Source organism: Ursus americanus, chromosome 4 (genome assembly GCF_024610735.1).
Source record: "Ursus americanus isolate L20-20 chromosome 4, mUrsAme1.1.p, whole genome shotgun sequence".
Taxonomy (NCBI): Eukaryota; Metazoa; Chordata; class Mammalia; order Carnivora; family Ursidae; genus Ursus; species Ursus americanus.
In genome coordinates, this window is record NC_142130.1 from 42,419,022 (window position 1) to 42,443,812 (window position 24,791).

Here is a 24,791-nt window from a genome sequence, read left to right on the forward strand (position 1 = left end):
TTGGAATTTTTCCCTTTTACCCAAACAACAAGGAACTACAGCCAAAATACTTAGAAGAATTCCTTTTGAGCCATTTTGGTGTTGGATTCTGGTTTATGCCTTCTTAGAAAATGGGGGATTACATTTAAATTCCAGATAAATGTTTTTACCTAATAAGAAACGGATGTGTAATTTTTGACTGTTGTAATAAAATGATCTTTCATGAAGTACAGCATCTAACACCCATCTCTACTCTTGGATGACCAAGAGATGAAGGGATGAAGGTCTTCTTTAGAGAGGAGACAGAGAGGGTAGCTCCCCAAATGCATGTGAACTTTAAAACAGGAAGGGATGCAACTAGAAACCAGAAAAACAACAGAGCACTGTGTGCACGTTAATAGCACCAGCAACCCTAAAATGAATTGGGCTTTAGTTAAGGTGGAATAAAAAACATGAACTCTAGATATTCATCCGTTTCGAGGCTTGTGCAGAGTTTCGTTTCTTCTCAACTCTTAGCAAAATTCTTTTTGTAAAAATAACTTGATCTAAGAAGAAAGATTTCCCCACACCACAGTCAGATTATTTCATGGGAACAGTACACCCATTGGCAGACCACACTGACTTGTGGACCAGCCTGAGGATCCAGGGAAAATAGACTGAGTGACCCAGAGGGACAGAGTCGGGGCCAGCTGTGAACAGGAGTCTTCACCATCTTCCAAAACCTACCCAAAATCAGCCATTTATTTCCTTTCCCAACAATAGGCATTGGAAAACTTAAAGATCAAAGTTCCTTTTAAGGCCTGAGCTATTGATGTATTTATATAGAGACTATTTCTAGGTCAGCTGCAACTACCTTTTTCTGTGGCTCAGGACCTCCAAGCAGTCCCATACAGGAACACAGGCACACACACAGACACACACACACCCTGTCTACTGATATGAGCTTTTCTCCTGCCTATTAGATGCATTACAAATTTGCTTTTAATGGGGCCTCTCTGCATTCCAACAGAAATATTTCTGGATCTCTCCTGGCTCCCACAACGTTTGCTGGGTGCACATTTAATATGTTTTAGCTTTACTGCCTGAAGATGGAATCAGGGACATCTACCTGCACATGACAGTGCTTTGGCTCTTGCAGTTGCAGAACTTAATGTATGTATCAGTAATGAAAATCTTAATTAAGAAAGCTGCATCATTGTCCATGAACACTCATTTTTCTCCCCCTGCAAAGCCCTTTGTGTGTTGCAGTATATACCTGGTCCAGACAGACAGAGCCCTCGAAGAGCTTGTCTGGCAGATCTTCTCTTGATTATTAACAGCCAGCAAATGACAAAGTCTCACTCTCCTTTTGTCTTGAAGCTGAGGCTTGGAACAGCAGAGCACACAATGTACTGTAGGGTTTGTTTGTGTTTTTTTAAACTTGCTTTTATTACGTTGGTGGGTTTAAAAATCCGACAGTGTTGATCAAAACTAATTTAGGTAACTTAGAGTTGCCAAAACACTAGCAGATGCATATTTACACATATACTCTCAGAGAAATGTAATTTTCCATATAGAAACAATGCACAAACATAAGAAAGGACCGTTTTAAGCTGTCTGCCCATGTTCCTGATGCCTTTGGCCTCCAGTGCTTGAAGCCTGTCATATCCCTACTTATGTGACCTTAGCAGTTACTTCTCTCCCTGTGCCAGTGTGCGTGTGCCAATTTGTCAATTGCGCAGACAGTAAGAAGCTTTGGAAAATGGAATAACTTTAGAAAGACAACTAACTATACCCATAAAAAAATTGAAAGAATTATTAAGAAGGTCTTCTGAAAAGGTGGCCTGTACTTATGTTTATGAACCCATGTCCAATTATAATACTTTAATAATGCTCAAATCATAATTTCCAAAACATAAAGTTAATTTATTTAAAATTCCCTTAAAAGAGGCGCCTGGGTGGTGCAGGCAGCTGAGCATCTGACTCTTGGTTTCGGCTCAGGTCATGGTCTCAGGGTCGTGGGATCGAGCCCCACATTGGGCTCTGTGCTCAGCATGGAGTCTGTTTGAGATTCTCTCTCTCTCCCTTACCCTCTGCCCCTCTCGCTCACTGTCTCTCTCTTTCTCTCTCTCTAAAATAAATAAATTGTCTTTAAAAATAAATAAATTCCCCTTAATGCCTCAAAGCATTTCACTCTTCAAAAGTAGCAACTCCTACTATTAATTCCATGACCTTGAACCATGACCTACATCATGAAGAGAGAGATGAATGTATCACCCACTTTTCAGTCTTCTACATTTTCTGTCTTTAGTCTGTAGCATTAACCATTTTCTGGAAAGGCCATGTAAATAATTGAATTGGGCTCTCACCGTATACTATACTGGAATAGGAGGGCATGGCCACCTAAAGAAGGTGTAGTAATAAATATTTAGGACCTGTCTTCTTACTGTATACATACTGTCCTCATCAAGAGGGGAGCAGACACACTGTCTGATGGCACTAGCATGATCTGTTTATTTACTTCTTAGAACTTGACATGCTTTTGCTCATTTATTTTCAAAATCACTGTAAAAGAGGTAATGGTCAGTTTTCTGCATTTCTGTAGCACAAAAAAAAATTGTATAAATTTTCTCTATATATCATATGTGAGGAAGACCTTATGGGAAAGTTGTTTTTGAATATTCTGACAGTAAAAACTCATGATTGCACTCAGTACTTTTAATTAAGCTTAAATATGCAAAGTAAATATAACTAGACTTCTGATTTTATACTAGAACCATAGTAAGAGGTTAGAAGAGATGCTACCAGGGCTCTTGGTTGCTAGATAGGAAACACTATGAACAGGTTGTTTTACTCAGGAAGATTTTCCTTTTCAAGAACCATCTGGCCAACCCTGCCATAATTCCTAAAGCAACTGTTAGAGTAACTGGGCTAGAAATATGTTGCAGGTATGTAGTGTGAGGCATATAGTTGGCTATCAGTAAATGTTTGGAAAATAAATAAATTAATAAATTATGAATGAATAGGGAAAAAATGAATTTGTTGGCATTTCAAAGATTAAACCAGAAGATCAGATACTTGTCTTAATTTTGGAAAGTCCTTGATCAGAAGTTTGATGTGTGCTGAATTTTTAGACTTTGATATTTAACTCTCCAAACAATAAAATACTCAGTAGAATTATGATGAATCTTTTAAGATTTAAAATTTGAGTAGATCAGTTACTTTCTGCCTCTGAAACACATACACACACACATACATACATACATACATACATACGTACATACATACATCCTTGTTTTAATGAGATAGATCTAGATGGATGGATGGATGGATGGATGGATAGATAGATAGATAGATAGATAGATAGATAGATAGATATTCATGTATGTGTATAAACAATCAGTGGATCACAGTGTAAAACCTACAATAATAATGTTTCAAAAAAAATAGGTAGATCATATCTTTTCCCATTCAGCTATCTACAATTTGTTTAAAATTGAAGAGCAACTAGGCCCATTAAAAATGGCAGGTGGCAGGCCTTCTGATGATTTACCCTCATCTCTGCCTTGCTGCTATACCTCAATGTGTTTCTTCATCGTTTTTGTGCTTGAAATACCATATGTTGTACCAACTTTGGCCCAGTCAAGAAGCTGAAGAAGCAAGCAGGTTTGGGGCCAAGAAGTCTCATGCAACTGGAGTAAAAGGTCTTTCAAAAGCATACTGACTATAAAGATGCTCTTCAGTTCAAACCTGGCCACCCTTTGCTCTCACACAGAAATACATTCCCTAGCAGGATTATACGTGATCCTGTCAGCGAGCATGTATCAGCGGTCCTCTGGAACATCGTATTTATGTTAGCGCTCAAGGAGATGTTCTTAATGCAACATACAGTTTATTATATTTAAATGCCTGTGACTTCTTTATTTCAAAAGCAAGTACCTTTAAACATAGTAATGGCATTTCTCTATATGCAAACCTCTGTACATAAAAAGGTTTACATTTTAAAACAAACATGTTTTTGAGTTTTATCCAAATTCAAAAAAAGCATCTGAAAAATTTAACAGCTGAAAAACACTTTCTCCTTGCTGGGAAAACTTAAACCTTGCTAGGCTTTATGCAACTTAAAAAAAAAAAAATCACTTCTGTGCTGAGAACTAACATGAGAAATCTCAGCATGAAAGGTTGTTGGAATATTTTTTTTCTTCATAGAGCTAAAACCAATCGTTGGTTTTAGAGTGATACCACAATATGCATATGCTTTGTCAGGAACAAATATGATCTAATTTCAAGGGCATCCTCACCAAAACTTAGGTGGGGGGCGGGGGGCGGGATGATAAAGGCTACTTAAGCAGCAATCCAGTGTCTGAAAGCGAAGGTTGAGAATATCATTGACCATCAAGGCCTAGAAAGGCTGCTAACCCTGAGCTGGTTGTTACTGTTTGAAAAGCCTACACGTCTCTGTTTCGTTATTGTCTCAGGCGATCTTTCTTTAGCCAAGAGGATCTCACAAGGAAGTTCCACTCTGTGATGCTGTCCAGGACTTTGTTTTCTATTTGTTTCAGCCCGGCGACAAATGGTCTGGTACCTGCCGTGATGACCAGCATGCAGTTGCTGAGCAGTGTTTCAAGTCAGAACAAATCACATGGCTGTGTTTCTAGAAAGCTGAACCATTTTCAAGATAGTATGGAATTGGAAACACACACAGACGTGTCCACGCAATCGTAGGTTTATACTGGACATCTCTGTTCAGGCAGATTCAGGCAAATAGCAAACAAGAAAACAGAGTGGACCGTGCACACTTAGCAAGTACAGCTTGTTCAAACACGTGCAGCCCCTGCTTCTAAGCATCTCCCGGAGAAGTGACTTTGTAAAGAAGGCCCCCATTCAAGCATCACCCCTTTATTACTCCCCCGGAGAATAAAGAACACAATGTGATTTTTTTTTCATAGCATATTGGCTACCTTTAGATTGTGGTACCTGGGGTAGTGACTTCGGGGACCAGGGATGGAGAGGAGACGACAGCACACCTCTATTATTGACGGGGTGATTTTTTGAGAGAAACAAGTCCTTCCTTGAAGACAGGCTTCGATATTTCAAGACCTCCTCAGAAAAATTTTTCAGCACCTTCTGTGCTCCAAATTGAGGCAGTTTGTATCATGTTTCAATATAACTGAGTAACAGGCTGGCAAATTCCCTGCTTTCTTATTCACCAAAATCCAAAATAGAACTCACAAAAACTCCCTCTTTCAAGCCCCCACCCCACCAAAAACACCCCCACTACGGCCCCCCAGGAGGAACAGACCAGTAAAAAACAACCAGTAAATAGAGCCAGCCCTGAAAGACAAATCCCCAGCTGTAACGGTGGCACTTTGCTCAGTACTGTGAGCTTGCTAGAGCTGGCACATTTTTTATAATACAGATGCAGAAATGTGCTGTCTGAGGCAGAGGGGCGGCAGCAGCCCCTCTGGTGTTTCTTGTCTAGAGTATATTGCGCAGGAGTAGCCTCCCCCGACCCAGAATAAAAGACTTGGACTGTGTTTTTTTTTTTTTTTAATTACGACCTGTGACTTAATTTTCATCATCTTTGTAGGAAACAACCTTTTTCAGACTTTCACAGCATCTTCAAAATTCAGACTTTCACTGTCTTTGTCTTAGACACACATAAGCACGCACATTTACAGACTACATATTGAAAGTGAAATGTGTCAATACGGACCACTTGAGAGGTTTCCTAAAGAGCACATATAGGTGTGTGTTGGGTAACGAACTATTTTACAATGAACATAAGATAATCAGGCCGATGGGAAATCATGGTTCAAAACCAAGATGGACAGTAATCTTTCTGGACCATGAGATTCACATTCTTGAAAGGGCAGCTTATTTTATGGAGTACCCCTTTTTTTTCTCTAAAATTATTTTCTAGAATAAAATTTTTAAAACAAATAATACTGATTAAAGTGAAAGGAAGGAAAAATGTACTCCGACCACAGATCCAGTTTAACTTCCAAAATGGGGCCAAAATGTTGTCCCAAATTCAAATCTGGCCTCTAAAGGATACCGAGTAGAAACGCTGAGGTCTGTGCAAAAGAGCCCAAGGTCCAAAGGGCATTTCCAATAGCTCAGGGACAAATTCCAGGGGCTCGGAGTTGTGTTTGACAACAGGCCCTGCCTGTCCCTGTGTCCTTCGGGACAAGCCGATTAATCTTTAAACCTCAATTCCCTGAGCTATAAAATAAGAAGAGTAATAGTAATTCCTTCACAAAACTCCTATGAAGATTAAATGAGATGATCCTTGTGAAGCATTTAGTCCAGAATCAGCTACACAGAACATGTTCCGTAAGGGTCATTATTCATCCAGATTATTTTAGCCTTGACAGTATCTTTGGAGTAAGTGCCTCACCTGGTCGCGGAGGTGATGCACACTTTAGTTGTTTCTACTATGTTTCTCAGTTTATACATGATGATTTTTTTTATTACCACCACACATACCATGACGCAACCAGCGTTTTGTCTTTTCAAGGTGATATTCATTACCCACTAACAGCGTGCCAGGCACTGTGAAGCCATTCGATGCATACCATCTCATGTGATGCTTACAACAGTCTTCTCAGTTACCATTACTGTACCCATTTTGCAGATGGGGGAGCTGAAGTTGAGAAGGCATTAGCCGCCTGCCACAGTTTCACAACTACACAATAGTGGAGTCAGACTTTGAACCAGCCAGCTAGTAAAAACTCTAAGAAAATAATTATAAATAAACAGAAACCAGATGCTTATCATAGATAAATATATTTTTTACCTTCTTATTGTAGACATTTCAAACATTTACCCAAGTAGGAAGAACATCATAGTGACCCCTCATGAGTTCCTCGCTCAGCTTCCACAATTTAGCAGCACACAGTGAATCTTGTTAGATAGATCTATATTATAAAACTGGAAATAAACTATATATTCAACTCTAGGAAACTGGTTAGATGTATTATGACGTATCCACTAGATAGAATTTTTTGAGCCATTAAAATGTTGATAAAGAGCTTATAATAACTGGACTTTTTATGCTACATTTTAATGAAAAGATGACATACATAATTTACATATTGTATAATCCAACTACTTATTTTAAATAATAGATTGTGGATCTTGGAAACCTAAGATTTTTTGTTTTGTCTTACTACTTTCTGACATTTCTGAAATTACCTATCATGGACATATTTCATTTTTAATACAAAAATTATTTCTCCAATATTCAGGAAAATATAGGTGTACTCATGTGTAAAGAGAGAGATTACTTATCTGACTTCACTATGGAAATCAGTTTATGTACAGAATATTCCATGTAACCGCTAAACAGAAGTTTATCTCCTCTTAGTTGTCAAAAAATTTTTTTCTACTTTTACTGTTAGGATTTGATGTGTAGTGTCTTAAATTTACGTGCATATCCAGCTTTATGATCATATGCTTATCATAATTCAAACATTTCTTAATGACTCAGGGTCATCATTTTATTTATTTATTTATTTATTTATTTTTAATTTATCTTTAGGGTCATCATTTTAAACAATAATTGTATTGTGTGTCTACTGGTGCTAATGGGGACGTGGAAGTATAAAAATAATGCTGTATATTTGACTACTGTTTTGTGGTTTCCAAGCAGTTCCACATGGCATTAACCATTGGTCCTTAGTGTATAAGATTATTTGCTTCTGTGTTTATTTACCCCCAGACTGCTATAATATTTTTAGTCCTCGTCTCTTCTTTTAATAGTTTTTATTTATCTTCTTTAGCTATTAAGTTACTTCTTGTTGTTCAAGCCTCTAAGATCCTCATTCCTTCTGGAATGCACTACTTCTAATTCGGTTTGGTCTAGGGAAACAACCAACCAACATTGTTTAGGTTGCATGTAAAGCCCGTGCATTCACTCCTTTACTGGACAAATATTTGTGAGCAGGGCACTATGTCTTCAGCAATGGAAAGGATACACAGATAAACAAGACATCGACCCTGCCCTCAGTGAGCTTTAATCTAGCAGCAAAGGTGAGACATGGGCCTACTTTGCTAGCATCCATAGTGGTAGGTGCTGGGCTCTACCAGAAGAGCTGATACTGGATTTGGGTCTTGAAAGGCAAGGAGGATTTGAGCACACAAAGACAGAGAAAAAGAACATTTCTGAAATCATGAGCAATGCCTGGAAGAATCAGAGGGGAAAGATTCTGCAGAGAAGTGGTTGAGTTTAACTAGAGCATGTCGCGTGTAGAGGCGAGTAGTGGGAAATAAAGTGGTGAAAGCAGATCAAGACCAGTAAGTGAGAGGGCTTGATTAGTAGGCCAAGGAATTTGGACTTATTCAGTAGACAACGGGGAGCTATTGAAAGTTTTTAGCAGGAGAGTAACATAATCAGAGCTGTGTCTCAGAAAGATTAATCTGGCAAGAGTGAATAAAGTGGATCTGAGTAGGGAGTGACCAGAGGACACAGGTCAGGTAGGAGATCATCACAGCAGTCCAGGAAAAGGCAGTGAGGGCCCTAACTAGGGCAGAGGCAGAGGGAGTGAACAGAGCTGGTGAGCTGATTTATGAGACATGGCACAAAGACGATTAATGCATCATATGTGGGGAGCAAGAGGGAGGAAAGCACCGAAGACATGGCTATGATTTTGAGCCAGAGTGGGACCATAAACAGAAGCAGAGGGCTACGGAGCAGGGGCAGGTATGGGAGAGGAAGACGCAAGTTTAATTTTGAGCACACTGAGTGAAGGTACTGACTGGGGATCCATGAGAGATCCTCTGGGCTTTTGGAGACACGAGACTACAGGGCAGCAGAAAGTCAGGCTCGGAGATGGAGTTGTTGAGCCATCTCTGTCTCAAAGACAAAGAGGACAAAGACATAAGAGGCAGAGCCCATCAGAGACACGTGAGGTTTTCTGTGTGATTTCCCTTATGCCACTTTGGGCTGCTTGTGGGTCTTTTCACATCCTTCCTCTTAACCAGATTTGGAATGCCACATAAATGTCTTGCGTATGAAGGAATTGCTGCATTATACGTAAAAACATACAAAATATAATCTAAAGTAAGGAAGTAATTTGCAATATAGCTAATGGGGTCAGTTTCACATTAGCCGCAGTCTTTTATCTTCATACATAATATATTCCTGTGTGACCTTAGAGAAGTCACTGTTCTTCTCTGGGTCTCAGATCCCTCGTCAGTTAAATGAAAAGGTTGACGAAGATCCTCAGTCCCCATAACTGGCTGCCAGCTGCCAAAACTGACATTATATCAGAATCACTTGGAGAAGAGAGGGGAGGAGGCCAAGACTCAGGATCTGTATTTTTTAAGCCTCCCTCGATGGTTCTAATACACAGCCTGGGTTGGTAAGCACTGAGCTAGGCTTCTCAGCTCTTACATTCTCAAGTGTTCTCAATATTTAGACTGAGTGTGCTTTTTTAGCCACAACTCACAAATAAGAATCCAAAATAACAAATTTACTGTCAGATTCAGTTCATCTATAACAAAATACTCCCCCTCTCCCCTTTAAGTTAGGAGTAAAATATAAAGTGTATTTGAAAAGCACTGAATTTAGAAGTCTCCTGTGATGTTATAAAATGTGAAAGCTGTGTGTATGGGAAGATGGACAGGGAAGAAAACCAAGGAGGATACGACCGTGCGCAGGCACAGCGCGCTCGCCCGCGGCCACATCCGGGGATCATGCACATACCCAGAATTCAAGTCTGCCCATGCTCAGGAGTTGGTTTTAATGCTCCCGCTGTGCTTGTTGAAGCGTGGGGTCCCTGTGCTGCCTCTGATCGTACCTGTCAGATCATATATATATGCACTTCTGAAGTCCCTGTGCGGACTTAGTCGTGCAGGCTGCTGTAACAAAAGAGCTCAGACTGGGTGGCTGATGAAAACAGAAATGTATAGAATTCTCACAGTTACAGAGGCTGCGAGTCTGAGATCAGGGTGCCAGCAAGGTCTGGTGATGGCCCTCTTCTGGGTGGAAGACTTCTGTTTGTATCCTCAGCTGGCAGAAAGGGCTAGGGAGGTCTGTGGGGCCTCTTTGGTAAGAACATGAATCCCGTTCAGGAGAGTTCTGCCCTCGTGACCTGAGCACCTTCCAAAGGCCTCACTTCCTAACACCATGACACGGGGGATCAGGTTTCCATCATGTGAATTTGGGGGGACTCAAACATGCACGCCGTAGTACGGGCCCAGCACATGTCCAGACTGGAATAGAGGAGCATAATAAAATTCTCACGGGGGCAGATGAGCTTTCTCATTAATGGGCTTGTCTTTAATGTATCCCTTTGTTTGGTTTTCATCATACACCTCACAATTTAACTTTTACGTAGCCCTGTTATTACAGCATTGCCTCGGCATTCATAGGCGCTACATTCTGAAGTCCCACAAAATCTCGAGCATGCCGTACTAGGCCACAGAGGTGGAAAGAAGGAGGGCTGAGGTATCAATTCTTTCTCCACTTTCTATATTCTTTCTCCCTTCCTCCCACTGAGCAAACAGATTGCTGCACCTGACAGATTGGGCCAGGTTAACCCAGACTGGAGGAACGGGTTGGAATTTGGGAGCTTCCAGCTTCCAGACTAACTGGGACATCCCATTTGCTCAACAATTATTTACTGAGGAACCGATACAACTAGGGCATTCTGCTCGGTATTTACATCAGAAATCAGCAACTGATTGTGATTTTGATTTCGCACTGGATGCTACCAAACTTCTAAACATAAGTACAGAGTAGAAATAATGATAATGGTGCTAGTACTTTACATAGATCTTAACAGTATTTGCACTGAATTATATGTGGTGCCCTCACATTCCCCTAGGGAAATCCTTCTCATTTGTATCACTGCCCAGACCCTTCTTCCATGCTTAGGTCTAGTTATCCTTACCTCTTACCTCTCCCCAAACTGGCTTCGAGACTTTAATTACACTCAGGTGGTCTGGTAACCTCATTAAAGTAGTTTACTCCAAGGTGTGAGTGACATTTGACCCTCTTGGAGAAATTTGTATTTTAAAAAAGAAGCTCCTTAGACAGCTGGGTTTCTTCCCAGTCAGTGACACGTGAAAAGAGATGTTTCTGAGTCTGTCTCTCGGATACATCCTCTTTGCCTTCTGTCCCCCAACACACAAATCTTTACTTACATTTGTAAAAGAGAACAACATAGGCAATCAGCCACGCATCCCAATTTATCTTATCTACCACCACCACCTGTTCTCTCTCCTTCCCTCTCTCCTCTGCGTGTTGCTATACTTTTAATGTCACGTGACACCCCTTTATCTGCCCTCATGACCTACCTACATCAGACACCTGCTGACCTCCACCATGCTGGAATCACCACCTTCGTTCCTACTCTGTCCCCACTATGAATCCCGAGTCATGCTCCATCTCCTATTTATAATCTTACAACTGCTCTTTCAATTTACCTTTTTAAATCTTGTTCTCCTGCTTTGGGAGATAGTTTAGAAAATAAGTGAGGCTTAAACACTGGAGGCAGATGCTACTCACTAGGCACATGAATATAAGCAAGTTAATTATCATCATCTAAGCCTCTGTTTTCTCATATGTAAAATGGGCATATTGTGAAGATTAAATATGATACATAGGTTCAGCAACATTTTGTTAAGTCCCCAGTACATGTTGTTACTACTATTAATATTATTTATCATCTCCACTCCCCTCAACAACTTTGATTTGGATTCCCTCTACTGGTTCTACCTTGGAGGATCCAATTCTTTAGTGTTCTGTACTGGTCAGAACTAGTTTTCTGGACCTTTTTGGCTTTACACACAAAGTAGATGATGAGAGACCTTATTTTCTGAACGTAGACAGGACATAATTTTATAAGTATAAACAAATCTGTGGGTATAATAAAAGGTAGGATTTGAAACCAGGTCTGTGCAGGAAATCAGAGACTTATGGCTTCTGCATCTTTTCTTGGAATATGAATGTTATACTCTGGACGAAGATGAATTTCAGAATCACAAGGTAGTGCTATAATTAAGAATGTGACCTCTCTGATAACTTTTCATATCAAGAAAGCAAGGTCGATTACACACGGAAAAGTGTCTACATTTCAGGGAGACACTTCTTCCACCAAAAGAGAAAGCAGAGGCTTTGAAGTCAGATCTGGGGCTGCCTCAAAACTCCACCAGCTTAAAATCTATGGACGAAAAAGATTCCACGCCTCCTATCATTAATCTGCTACTGATAAAGAAACTGAGGCTCTGATAAATCAAATAATTTTGACCAAGATTAATGATATCCATCTTGCACACATATTATGAAGATTAGAAATTATGTATAAAAGCTTGGCATGTTGTTTGGTCTAAATAAATACGTTTTCTGGAAATCTAGAGCCGGGTTTCTCTTCAAGATGAAAAGGGACTGAAATTATGCCCACATTCCATATAGCCAGGCTCTGTATTGAAAAACAAACGAAAACTTAACTTATGTAGGGTTTAACTAAAATGGAAATAAATGTTTTCCACATTTACATTTTCGATCTCAATTTGCCCAATAAATGTATTCAGATAGACAGGTTGAATATAAACTAAGTATTTTGCAACATTGACTTCTAAAAAGAAAGTTTTCAAAGGATTCCTGGTGTACGTCAGCAGTACAGAAGTATCTTTTGTATATAAGGGAAACATAGGGTGATCTGAAGCTGTGTCATAAAAAAGCCATAAAAAATGGTCAGTTAACATTTTATGGAGAAATATGGAGGCACTTAGTGAAACCTCACAAAGAAGAAACTCTGTATTTCGATATATTTAATGCCTAATTTCCAAGTAGAAATATTACTCTTATCTAAATAAATCTTGAACATTTTAGATAAGTTGAGAAATTGTATACTGAGTAGTTTTGTTTTTTATTTCTAATGAATCAGTAATTTTGACTTGCCTTCTATATGCCTCTTTAATTTATGGTGAATAAAGTCATACCGATTTTTCAAAAATTAATACACAATCTCAAGTCACAGAGTTTCCAAATTATGATATTTCCAATGGCAAATGAATAACATGCTGTCCGTGCAGTTAGTGAGTTGAGGCAATTTGAACATCATGATAAAGTGGGAGGGGGATTACAGGCAGTGTTAGAATTAAAGGTCTGTTGATTCTTCAGTTTAAATGCCATTGTTGAAAGATTTTTCACTCAGATGTCAAAGTCTGTGGCCAGCCAAAACTTGGCATGCTAGAACTCAGCCCAGGGAAACATTGTGTTCTACAGATTTAAAAACCAAAATCTGTTAAGAACAGAAATGTTGGGCTTGGGCTGATTTCTCATGAATCAGAACCAGAGCAGAGCCAAATACCACCTCCTCTTTACGAAAGGCAGTAGTGCAGGTGGATGTTAATGGGAAATGTTTGTTCAGATGGAAAATGAAGGGAAATTAGCATTAGATGTGATAATACAGAGCACTGGGTTAAAGTTTTGTGTAATTAAAGCATGTTTCCTCGAGAAGTTTGAAACATTTTAGAAGCTTCTAGTTAATGGGAAGCAATATTTACACATCTTCCAAGATTTGCAAATTGAGGTTCAGTTTCTCCACATTGCATCCCTTGTTACTGGAAAAACTTGAAGCAAAACTTCATTTGCTTAACTCCCGATACACTCCCTATGTAGAAATGTTTTCCAAACACCATGTTTCCCTTTCTTTAATTTGAAGGTTATAAACCAGGGGCCTGGGAGCTGCATCTAGCTAGCCCATAGACTAGGGCGGGGGGAGGGGGACTGGTATCGAGTATCTTAAAATAATCTGAGAGTTTGAGCCAACCTTTTAAAGATCAACAGATCTTACCCAAAAAAATCCAGCTTTTTTTCAACTTCTGATAATTTGGAGATCTGGCAGTATTAGATCTACATTCTTTCATGACACCAATATCTGGACCCGAGCAAGGGCTGCTCCCTGCAGACAAGCCATGTCCTTTTCAGTTTGACAAAGTCCCTATCACCCCATATTTTATGCCATACCCACTTTACTCATTTACTCTATCACCCTGGCTCCTAGAAGCGCTTGACTTTTCTTTCTTTGTTTATGGTGGATATGTAAGCAAGTTCTTTGCTTTCTTTGCTTGTGGTATTGAGATTTAAAGCTTCCAAAAATTTGTTTCCAGCAAATAATAGTGTTGCAAATGCTATGCACAATGGTAATCAACAAAGCATTATTGAAAATGATAAAAATTGGAATGTAACCAAAGTGTCCAAAATTAGGGAATTGCTTAAATATATGTTGATGTATCTATAGGATGGAATACTATGCAAGACTTAAAAATACATGTCTTAAAAGAATGCAGGTTACAAAACAATGTCTACAGCAAGATTCCTATTTTATAGGAAAAAATTTTGCATGTAAGAAAAGGGTTAAAGTGATGTCTCAGGGCAGTATTAGAAAAATATATACATATGCAAATAAGCTAATAAATAAGCCGCAAAGGTAGCTTTTATAGATTCCCTTCCCCAAGGCTTCCTTATTCCATTTTGACCCAACAGTTGGAACATATATGGAGCTATTTTTCAATTTTCTTTGTAAAGCTGATTTTTGTTTTGCCTTTATACTTTAGAGGATACGATCAAGAATAAGATTTCCATAGTTACTTTAAATACTTGGCTTGACCACATACTAAACTATCATCATGGTAAAGCAAGAGAACCAGTTCCTGTGTTGGCCTGGAGTGGGTTTGTTCTTCTATGGAATCTTTTGCTAATACCAAAAGTTATTCAAAAAATTTTTAAAAGGTCTTGGAACAGAAAAATACACATAAATATGCACTTAATAACATGAACATAAGAACTCTTAGGGGGCCGGAACTGAAACTCATCATCACAAAGTCATCAATTTTGTAGCATTCGGCTACCCATAGGAAGCAAAGCTCGCAAGTAAAAGCTGTCTACACATTTATGGAAATTCTTCTGATGCCAGCACTTAGCACAGTGCCTGGCAAATCAAAAAGCCTGAAAAAGTATTTGTTGAATAAAATATGAATAAATTTGCACTCCCCCCAAGGAACAATTGACCCACATGTCAAAAACTCAGTCACCTTTTAAATAAAACTTGAGCAAAAAAATTCGGACTTCACTCATAAAACTTCCAAATATAGTTTGAGTTAATAATGTCATAACTTTTTTTTCCAGAAAAGGGAAATGTTTGTTTATGTGTGTGGTTGAGTACATGTGTATGAGTTTGGGGAAAAAGTATAAAGGAATAAGAGGTGGTCCTTTCAAGGATGGGTGCAGCAATGAAGACTCCACCTCTTAAATATACCTCTCCCTCCTGGCAGTGCTGGCTTTACTGTTTCTGATTTGGATGTTTCGTCCATCTATCTCCACTTCTCTAGAGCGTTCTTTCCCTTTGGGCTCCACCGCATCTGTTTTCATAATTCTCTTACTCACATGAATGATCCTTCTTGCTCCTTTATCCAGTCTCCCTTCATGTGCCCACACAATGTAAGTGTGCCCTTCTTTCTTCCCTGACTGCATTCTTAAAGTCTGTGAGCAGTTTCATGGAACCCATACAGCTGCAACCAGACATTCATATCACCTCCCTAAAGATCCGAGTATCTAGTTCTAATCTGTCAATTCTAGTACTACAAAGATGGGTTTCCAGCTGCCACTGGATGTGCCACCCACAACATTTCAAACTCCTGCTGCTATCCTTTGAGTATTCTAGAAGTAGTCAAAACAACCCCAAATACACCTTGTTCTTTCCTATCCCCATGCTTTTATTCTGTGTCCCTTGCCTAACACCTCTCTTTCCAAATTCTAACTGTTGGAATTTTCCCCATATTCCAAAGTCTATCTCAAATACTGCCTTCTCCAGATAACTTACTTCAGTGTCCATCATCCAACAGTATTCCTTAAGCGACTAAACCTACAGATTTCTGTTAGCAACCTTTTATGGTATTTGCTTTATTTTATATTGTATTTTAGTTATGTGGTGCTTATTTTCTTCTGGATTTTAAATATTGGGTTTATGGTTTCTTATTTATCTTTGGAGCTATTTTCTGGAGCTTAGATCCTAGCAGAGTCCTTGGCTCATAGCAGGTCCTCATTAACTATTAAATTGGTTTTGTGTAATAAATTAAATTGTGTTTATGTATTAATGGCTGTACAAGTGTTATAATTTGAAAGACCCAGAAAGTCCATCCATCCAATGTCTCCCCTACTTTCTGAGCCATGATATCTTGCTTTAGGGACTTTCTCTTCTACAAATGGGGATTTTCCACTATGTTGTGTCTTTTTGTTCCCTAGCAATAAACTATTAACTAGTTAATACTTGAGTTCCCCTACCTTCTAAGATTCACTCATTATCACCTAAAAGGAAACAAAGTCTTAAAAGAATAGACCAGATGTCAGGTATGTTCTCAAGGAGGTAACAGATAAGTAAAGGCGTCCGAGAAAGGTGGGGGTAATGGAAAGTACCCTGGGCTGTGCCACTTACTAGTTGTATGCCTTAGTTTTCTCATCTGTAAAACTGGACAATAATAATGATTTCTACTTATAGAGATGTTCCAAGAACTAATAGAACTAAATACTAAACAACAAAGTACTTAGAATAATATCTGGCACACTGTAAGTGCTAATAACTGTTGGCTCTTAAGTGTTCATATATATGGTATATACATAGCCTGCATGATCATATGCATAGTAAGTATATATTCATATACTTAATGGATAATACATATACATACATATTTAACAAATATTATAATTGTTTCAATTATTATTTCACCCCATGTACCCAATGGCAGATGCCAAAGAAACTCCTAAATAGCCAGAGACCTTAAGTATCTGGGAATGGAACATTTAAAAGAAAGGAGAACAGGGACACCTGGGTGGCTCAGTTGGTTAAGGGTCTGCCTTTGGCTCAGGTCATGATCCCAGGGTCCTGGGATTGAGTCCCACATCTGGCTCCTTACTCAGTGGGGAGCCTGCTTCTCCCTCTGCCTGCTGCTCCCTCTACCTGCTGCTCCAGTGGAAATATACAGTTCTTACCCCTGCTCTCTCTCTCTTTAAATAAATAAATAAAATCTTAAAAAAAAAAAAAAGAGGGAGAACAGGCTTTGTCAGACAGATGAGGGTTTGACACACAACTCTGCCACCTCTGAACTGTGCACATTAAGGAAGTTACTTAACGTCTCTGAGCCTCAGATTTTTCATCTACAAAATCTGAACGCCTATCTTTTACATTCACTTTGAGGATTAAGTGAGCTTTTGTTCTCCCTAATCATTTTGAGATTGAATCTCATTCTTTTGGTGATTCCTATCCTTTTTCTGAATTTCACATTTATTTCCTTGACAAATCAGATTCCAGACTTCGTGCTTTGGACCAAGCTTAGAAGAAATGGGTAGCGTTGCTTTGGGGAAACGGTGGCAGTACTAGCTAATAATTTCAAATTATTAATAATTTAATGCAGTAGTGAAATGTTAAAATATGTACCAATTAATATGCACCAAGCCTAATAGAGAACCAAATTGTGGCTAAATCCTTAACCTAGAACAAATTTAGCAGTCCAACCAGGTTTGTTTGTTTGTTTTAATAAAGTATGTTCTACCTGTGGAAATAATTAACTGTACTAGTCCACGGGTTTTACAGTTGGTCATTTTTTAAAAGTACAAGAATTTAGATTTTCACTGAAAAACAAAAAGTCCCTTCCATGCAGTCCTGCTTGAAAGGAGTGTGTGGGGGTCAGAGGGGGGTTGGGGAGAAGGAAAAACAAAGGAGAAAAAAACGGTCATGAAAATACCTACAAACTCCTGGATATTTGGATCTGAAAGAAAAAGAACCTTATAATGTACCTTCTCACATTTAGTCCTGTTCTTGTAGTGCTGTGATGTGGCACTTAATGCTCTGGGGGACCTAGAGCAAGTGTTACAAATGCAACCAAAAGTCTCATGAAAATGAGCCTCTTAACAGTGTGTGAGCTGGTCTGCGATGGCCTCAGGAAATCCCCCCAGCTATTCACGTCCTTTTTATCCACTACATTCTCTGACTCAAAGGGAAACCTCACTTCACCTCCTTGACCAGAATTGAGCCGACATTGATTTGGTTACCCGGTGCTTTATTTATTCCTTTATTAGTCTTCATCATTTGTATTCCACTACAACAAAAGAATATATCTTTTCTTTGCATTATTTTAAGTTTAAGGATGTGCAAGTGTGTGTTTGTGGGAGAGCGCATATTTATGTTTGCGTAAGTTAATGGGTAGCTTGCTTTTATTTAAAAAATTTTCCATCAAAACTGTGGTACTTAGAGCCTCACCATCACCAGCGTTGTACCAAATGACTCTCCTTTTTTTTTTTTTTTTAAGATTTTTTTATTTATTTGTCAGAGAAAAAGAGAGAGCCCAAGCAGGGGGAGCAGCAGGCAGAGGGAGAAGCAGGCTCCCCACTGAGCAAGAAGCCAAATGCAGGACTTGATCCCATGACTCTGGGATCATGACCTGAGCCAAAGGCAGATGCTTAACCGACTGAGCCACCCAGGCATCCCCCAAATGACTCTCCTTGACATATTAGCTGAATTCCTAAAACCGTCGCACAGAAAATGAGCACTTTATTTTATTTTTTTTTAAAGATTTTATTTATTTATTTATTTATTTGACAGAGAGAGAGACAGAGAGAGGGAACATAGGCAGGGGGAGTGGGAGAGGAAGAAGCAGACTCATAGCGGAGGAGCCTGATGTGGGACTTGATCCCATAACGCCAGGATCACGCCCTGAGCCGAAGGCAGACGATTAACGACTGAGCCACCCAGGCACCCCAGAAAGTGAGCACTGTAAAAGAGAATCATGTTTTTCTATTCGCTTACATAATTAGGTCAAGTGTCACATGGGAAAAATAAGTGGCCCAATGCATAATTAAAAAAAATAAGAATCACAACTTTTACCTCAATGATAATGATGCATTTATCTATGGATAAATCTACGGGCATTTTATGTGTCTTAATTGCCCCCAGGAAAACCAATAAGTGAACCCAATTAAACAGCAGATATGTTGGAAGCAAATGCTACGTATAAACCACTGGTACTGGAGGCAGTTGGAACTTCAGAGAAGTAGAAGGCAGGGTTTATCCTCAGGCAGCTGATCGTCTAGTTAAGGATACATGACAGAAAAAGTGGAATTGCACACAACAACTGAAGATTTCAGTAACAGTTCAGGGTATTCACGTGGTTTTGGCACAATTATATTTATAATTTATATTAAAATATACCACACAGTTGATTTCTGTTCCAATGGAAGGACTCACTGATTGGGTAGCATCTATCCCTATAGCCACCAAAATAACAACAATCCATGAGCTCTTCATCCGAACTTGAGTGACAGATTTGTTTAAACAAAATTTGGACAATTTGGAAATTCAGATTTGCCTTGTGGCAGAATACATGTCCCCGTCCTTTTTTTTTTTTTTTAAGATTTTATTTATTTATGTGACAGAGAGAGAGACAGCCAGCGAGAGAGGGAACACAGCAGGGGGAGTGGGAGAGGAAGAAGCAGGCTCCCAGCGGAGGAGCCCGATGTGGGGCTCGATCCCAGACCGCCAGGATCATGCCCTGAGCCGAAGGCAGACACTTAACGACTGCGCTACCCAGGCGCCCCCTGTCCCCGTCCTTTTAAATGTTGAACGCCTGGTAGCTTTATTACAAATTTTCCTTCAGGAATGCCGGTTGAACTACAGATATTTCTAAGTAGATGTTTGATGTTAAAGAGACCAAGGAATGGCCTTTGAAGAGATTTTCACTACTCCATACCAGCTTTGGATGCCATGCTTTCTTCAGTTTTATAATACTGAATTTGTTCTCACTCGGAATATGTTCAAAGTAGAGTTGGCCAGAACACAATCATAATAAATTCTGCAGCAGTTTCTATTTAATGTATAAGTGGTCATAATCAACCCAGAGATCATACAGGGATTTAAAGGAAATAACGTCATTAGTTACCACTTTAGTTATAACCTGACAAAGAGATTCATGTAAGTTCGGGGGGGAAAACCGTGGAGGTATGCATGATCTAGAAATATGCAAACGACCATGCCCAACGTTTCTCTACCTGAAGAGTAAATAATAATAACATCAGTAATGCCAAGCAAATGGGATCCTTAGTTTACAAAGCATTCTGGATACATCATCTCTTGTGATCCTCAGTGTGTGATCTCAACAACCTGTGAGATTGGCAAGGCACGTATTATCCACATTTTACAAACAGAAAATCTATGAAGTTTAAAAGGACAAGTGACTTCCTAAAGGACACAGAGATCTTAAAAGGTACAGCTGCTTCTGATGCTCCCATTGACTGGCTCGGAGGAGACAGCAACCCAGACAGAGTCTTTGCCTCACCACAACTGTCCTGCAAGGTACACAGGAGTTGCCAGAGTGCAACCTATAGACTTAAATCTTCAGAGGATGGAGGAGCTCTCTGGCCAAAAGGCATACCTGCTGTGATTTCATGGGAGAAGGAAAAAAGATGGTTAGCTGTCTTCTATAAAGTGAGTTTTTTCCCCCCACCTTATACAGAGTCCTTGGTAAATTCTGAGAATTTTCATACTTACTGAATGGATAAAATCCTGGTGATTTTCCACAAAAATCATGGTTGTGTCTGATCTAGTTGTGTCAGTTTTTTCCAGCCCCCTAAGAGCTTAGGATTCGATATCTTTAAGAAGTCTCTTTTTTTTAAGATTTTATTTTTATTTATTAGAGAGAGAGAGAGAGAGAGAAAGCATAAGCAGGGGTAGTGGCAGAGGGAGAGGGAGAAGCAGGCTCTCCACTGAGCAGAGAGCCTGACCTGGGGCTCAATCCCAGAACCCCAGGATCATGACCTGAGCCAAAGGCAGATGCTTAACTGCCTGAGCCACCCAGGCACCCCTAAAAAAAAGTTTAAATTCTGATCTAGATAGTCCTTCCCACCTGTCAGAAATTATGTCTTTTCTGTTGAAAACTTTGTGAATAAAGTCAGTTGTCTTTGAGCTGGCTTCCTGGAGCGTCTTACTTATTTAAAAATATGGTGTGGAAATGATGGAGATCTTGGGCCACTTTACTAAAACTGAATGTCACTGGGAATTGATAAAGAAGTGTGGTTCTGAATCCCAGAAGCCACAAGCCTTCATTGGCAATATAGAATTCAGAGCTGTCACTAAATTTTGCTACCTGATGAATAGAAAGGTGGAGTTTCAAATCAAGAAATTCAGCACTTAGTTCCAGAAGCTAATAACGTCAGTGGTTCCTCCATTCAATACCGCATCCTTTACAAGTCTGCAGACTTCCAGCCTTCATTTTGTCTTGCAGAATTAGACCTAGCATCTTGAGCTTCTTGAATTTTTACTATTATTACTTCGGAGCCCAGCTAATGCAAAAAAGCAAGGCAATATCCCCAATATCTTGGTCTCAGGACACTCACGATCCAAATTAATGTTTCTTCCATAATGATAGTCCTGCAGTTATAACATGTTTTCATATTCCTGATCTTATTAAGTCTTACAGTAACCTTATGCATGGACAGGAGGGCTATTATTATTATTATCAACATCATCATTCCCATTTTGTAGATGAGTAGATAAACAGACTAAGAACATGATCTGTGGTCACATCGCGGGTGACAGAGCCACAGTTATACCCAGGTGAGCAGGTGACCTCACTCATAGCACATGTTTTTCACCAGGCTTGCCAAGGCTCATAGATTTGCCCCATGACAGTGGTTCTTAGCCAGGCTTTAAAATTACCTAAAGAGATCTTTAAAACATAGGTACTGACATATCCACTTCTGAGTGTCTGATTCGCCCAAGAATTTATTTTTCCAACAATTTTCTAGGCAATGCTGATGTTGCCAAGGAGCACTGTTTTAGGAGTGCTGCTCTACCGAGTGTATACAGTAACTGAAAGGCAATGATACATTAAGGCAAGAGAGTCTTACATGAAGGAAGTTTATTTTGCATGATGCTGCCTCACACCTCATTCTTTTCTCCATTTCTGACTCCACTGGGAAAGAGCAGAAGAAATGGGGGGAGAGGAGCTGGTAAAATGTACCTCACTGTATAGAATGAGTTTAAATCTTCTGGCACTTAAGAATTGAACAGCAGGGGCGCCTGGGTGGCTCAATCATTAAGCTTCTGCCTTCAGCTCAGGGTGTGATCCCGGCGTTATGGGGTCGAGCCCCACATCAGACTCCTCCGCTATGAGCCTGCTTCTTCCTCTCCCACTCCCCCTGCTTGTGTTCCCTCTCCCGCTGGCTGTCTCTCTCTCTCTGTCGAATGAATAAATAAAATCGTTAAAAAAAAAAAGAAAGAATTGAACAGCAAAACATTTCAGTTTGCTTCTAACTAGAACCTACTATTGTAAAGATTAACTTGAAGGTATGATTGCCAACCCAGCAATGAGGAGCCACTATAAAACTGGACGTGGACAAATGTGATTAGATGGATCTGTAGACAGCTGATCCATTAATCAACAACCTTTGGATGGATTTCTCCATGTCAACCTGGAAGGATGTTCTTAATGGCAAGAGAGAGAGAAACCCATTCTTGACCTATCCTAGGCAATATTTTTCTGATGGCTGGTGAGAAGTCCTTATATCACAGGCTCAGTTTGAGTCAACAAGGTAATACATCTGCTAAATATATAAATATATATATTTATCATCTGCTAAATATATAAATATAAATATATATTTATCATCTGCTAAATATATATATTAAAATATATATTATATGTAAAATATATAAATATATATTTAAAAATAAAAAAGAATAAGCTTGCCTTTTCTAGCTTCTGGAGGCCATCTGTACTCCTTGGCTCGTGACCCCTTCCACAAGTAATGCCAGCCTCTTGTCTCCGTCATCATATCTTCTACAAGTAGCTCTCATCCTCCTGCCCCTCTCTTATATTAACCCCTGTGATTACATTTAGAGCCTACCTAGATAATACAGGATAATCTCCCCATCTAAGTATCCTTAATTTAACCGCATCTGCAAGACCCCTTTGCCATATAAGGTAACAGTCATAGTTTCTGGGGTTTAGTACATGGATATTTTTTTGTGGGGTCATTATTCAGCCTACCATAATCCCTTCATGATGTGTTTCTCGGACTGCATTAAGAATATGGTACTTCTTTCTCAGCATGAGTATTGAAGAGGTTCTTTAACAAAGAAGAAGGCATGATACCAGGAAACAGAAGAACTGCGTTTTAGTACTAGTTTTGCTTCCACCAAGTTGTGTGACCTTAAGCTCGTATGACAAAATGTCTCTGGAGAATATTTCAGCTCTTCTCTGTAAACTGACAGAACCAGAGAATCTCCTAAATACTTCCTATGTCTAAGCTTCTATGCTTTCTTAAATCTATCCACCTGTTTCTAGATGATATTTCAATTTAAAGGCAAGAGCTTGCTTACCATCTCTAATATTCAAAATAAATCTTGTTCACTTTTCTTTTGAATTCAAAATTCACTTAAATTTGGAATTTAGAATGTGCTATCTGAGGACTTCTTGCTGTAAAAATCGTAGCGAGGCTAGCAAAATCACCAATGCAAGTGCTTTTTGCTAGTTAATTCTTAAATATCCTTAGCCAATAGTATTACTTTAGTCTAAGCACCAAATCACCAGTCTTGTACATACTGGACACGTGAAGCACAGAAAGAATACATTGTAATTGCACATAAAGAGCTAAGAGAGAACAGTGGTTGCTGCCAGCTCTCCTGAGATACCGTCTACCACCATGGGCAGGTGCGATCCTGGGCAATACGTTAAATAAGCCAAGCAGAGTGTAAAGACCTTGTTCCAGAGATGTGGGTCTCGGGGCATGTATGACAAACCAGAGGACAGTCACTGAGTGACTGCTGTCATCATTACAGGGGCCAAAGAGGTGGCAAAGGGCTGGGGTTTTATTTTACTTTTTTAAATTTGTCTTCTTCTCAGATAAGGGCATGGAACGTGACCACTGATTCTCAAAAGGAAATAGGGCTAGTTTGATAGAAATCTATCTACAGCATTAGAGTCATCCCACAAACACCCACTTTAAATGATGATTTACGGAGGGCCACGAAGAATAATTTGGAGGAAGTTTATAGGAAGGAAAGCTTTGAGAGCTGAACCAGAAAAGGTGCTTGAAAGTAAATCAAATTATGGCATACATTGAATTATGGCATTTATTATTATGTGCAGAGTATGCATGGAATTTTGAACTAAAAGCCGAAGAAGCAAAGGTCTAGAAACTCTCATGCATAGTAAATAAATTAACCCTTTAGTCTCTTACTTTCTACGCTCCCCATATTTGGTGACTTGTTCATACAAATGTACACTGAAAAGGACTAATAAGCCTTGCTCTACCACGTGTACATTCAAGTATTTGTGCACATGATTCAAATACATGCCTGCAGGAGATTTTCTTCGGTCTCATGTAGACACAGTCGGTGTTTCAAAGACCAATAATTCTTTGGGAAAAAAAGAAGGGCTGTGTGTGTTTATGACTGTCAAACTTTCCTAAGCTTATTAAGTTGAGATCCTTTGTCCTTTCCTTCTATAATTTGAAGATTATTCTAGTAATATGTTTGGTGAAGAAAAAAACCTGCCAAAGAAGTCAGGGTCTAATAACTGTATTAATGACTATTCTAAAACCCATGAGTTCAGTATACTATACCATTCAGAACCTAGTGTTACTTTGTACTTTAAAGATCCATTTTTATTGCTTTTTTTTTTATGCTAGAAACTATATAGTATAAGGAAATCAGCTTATCATGAACAGGTCATCAGCTCTTGAAATATCTGCCCATGAGAAAAAAAAATATGATTGGAATCCTGTCACCAAAGAAATGGTTTAAAAATCTGTTTATTTCAAATGTTAG

The 24,791-nt window shown here is 39.2% G+C and overlaps 1 protein-coding gene across 39 annotated transcripts in view; it reads left to right on the plus strand.

The window, feature by feature from the left end:
* ZBTB20 (zinc finger and BTB domain containing 20) overlaps positions 1–24,791 on the plus strand; it is a 771,855-nt gene that overhangs the window by 609,392 nt on the left and 137,672 nt on the right. The gene's annotated exons all lie outside the window — the stretch shown is intronic.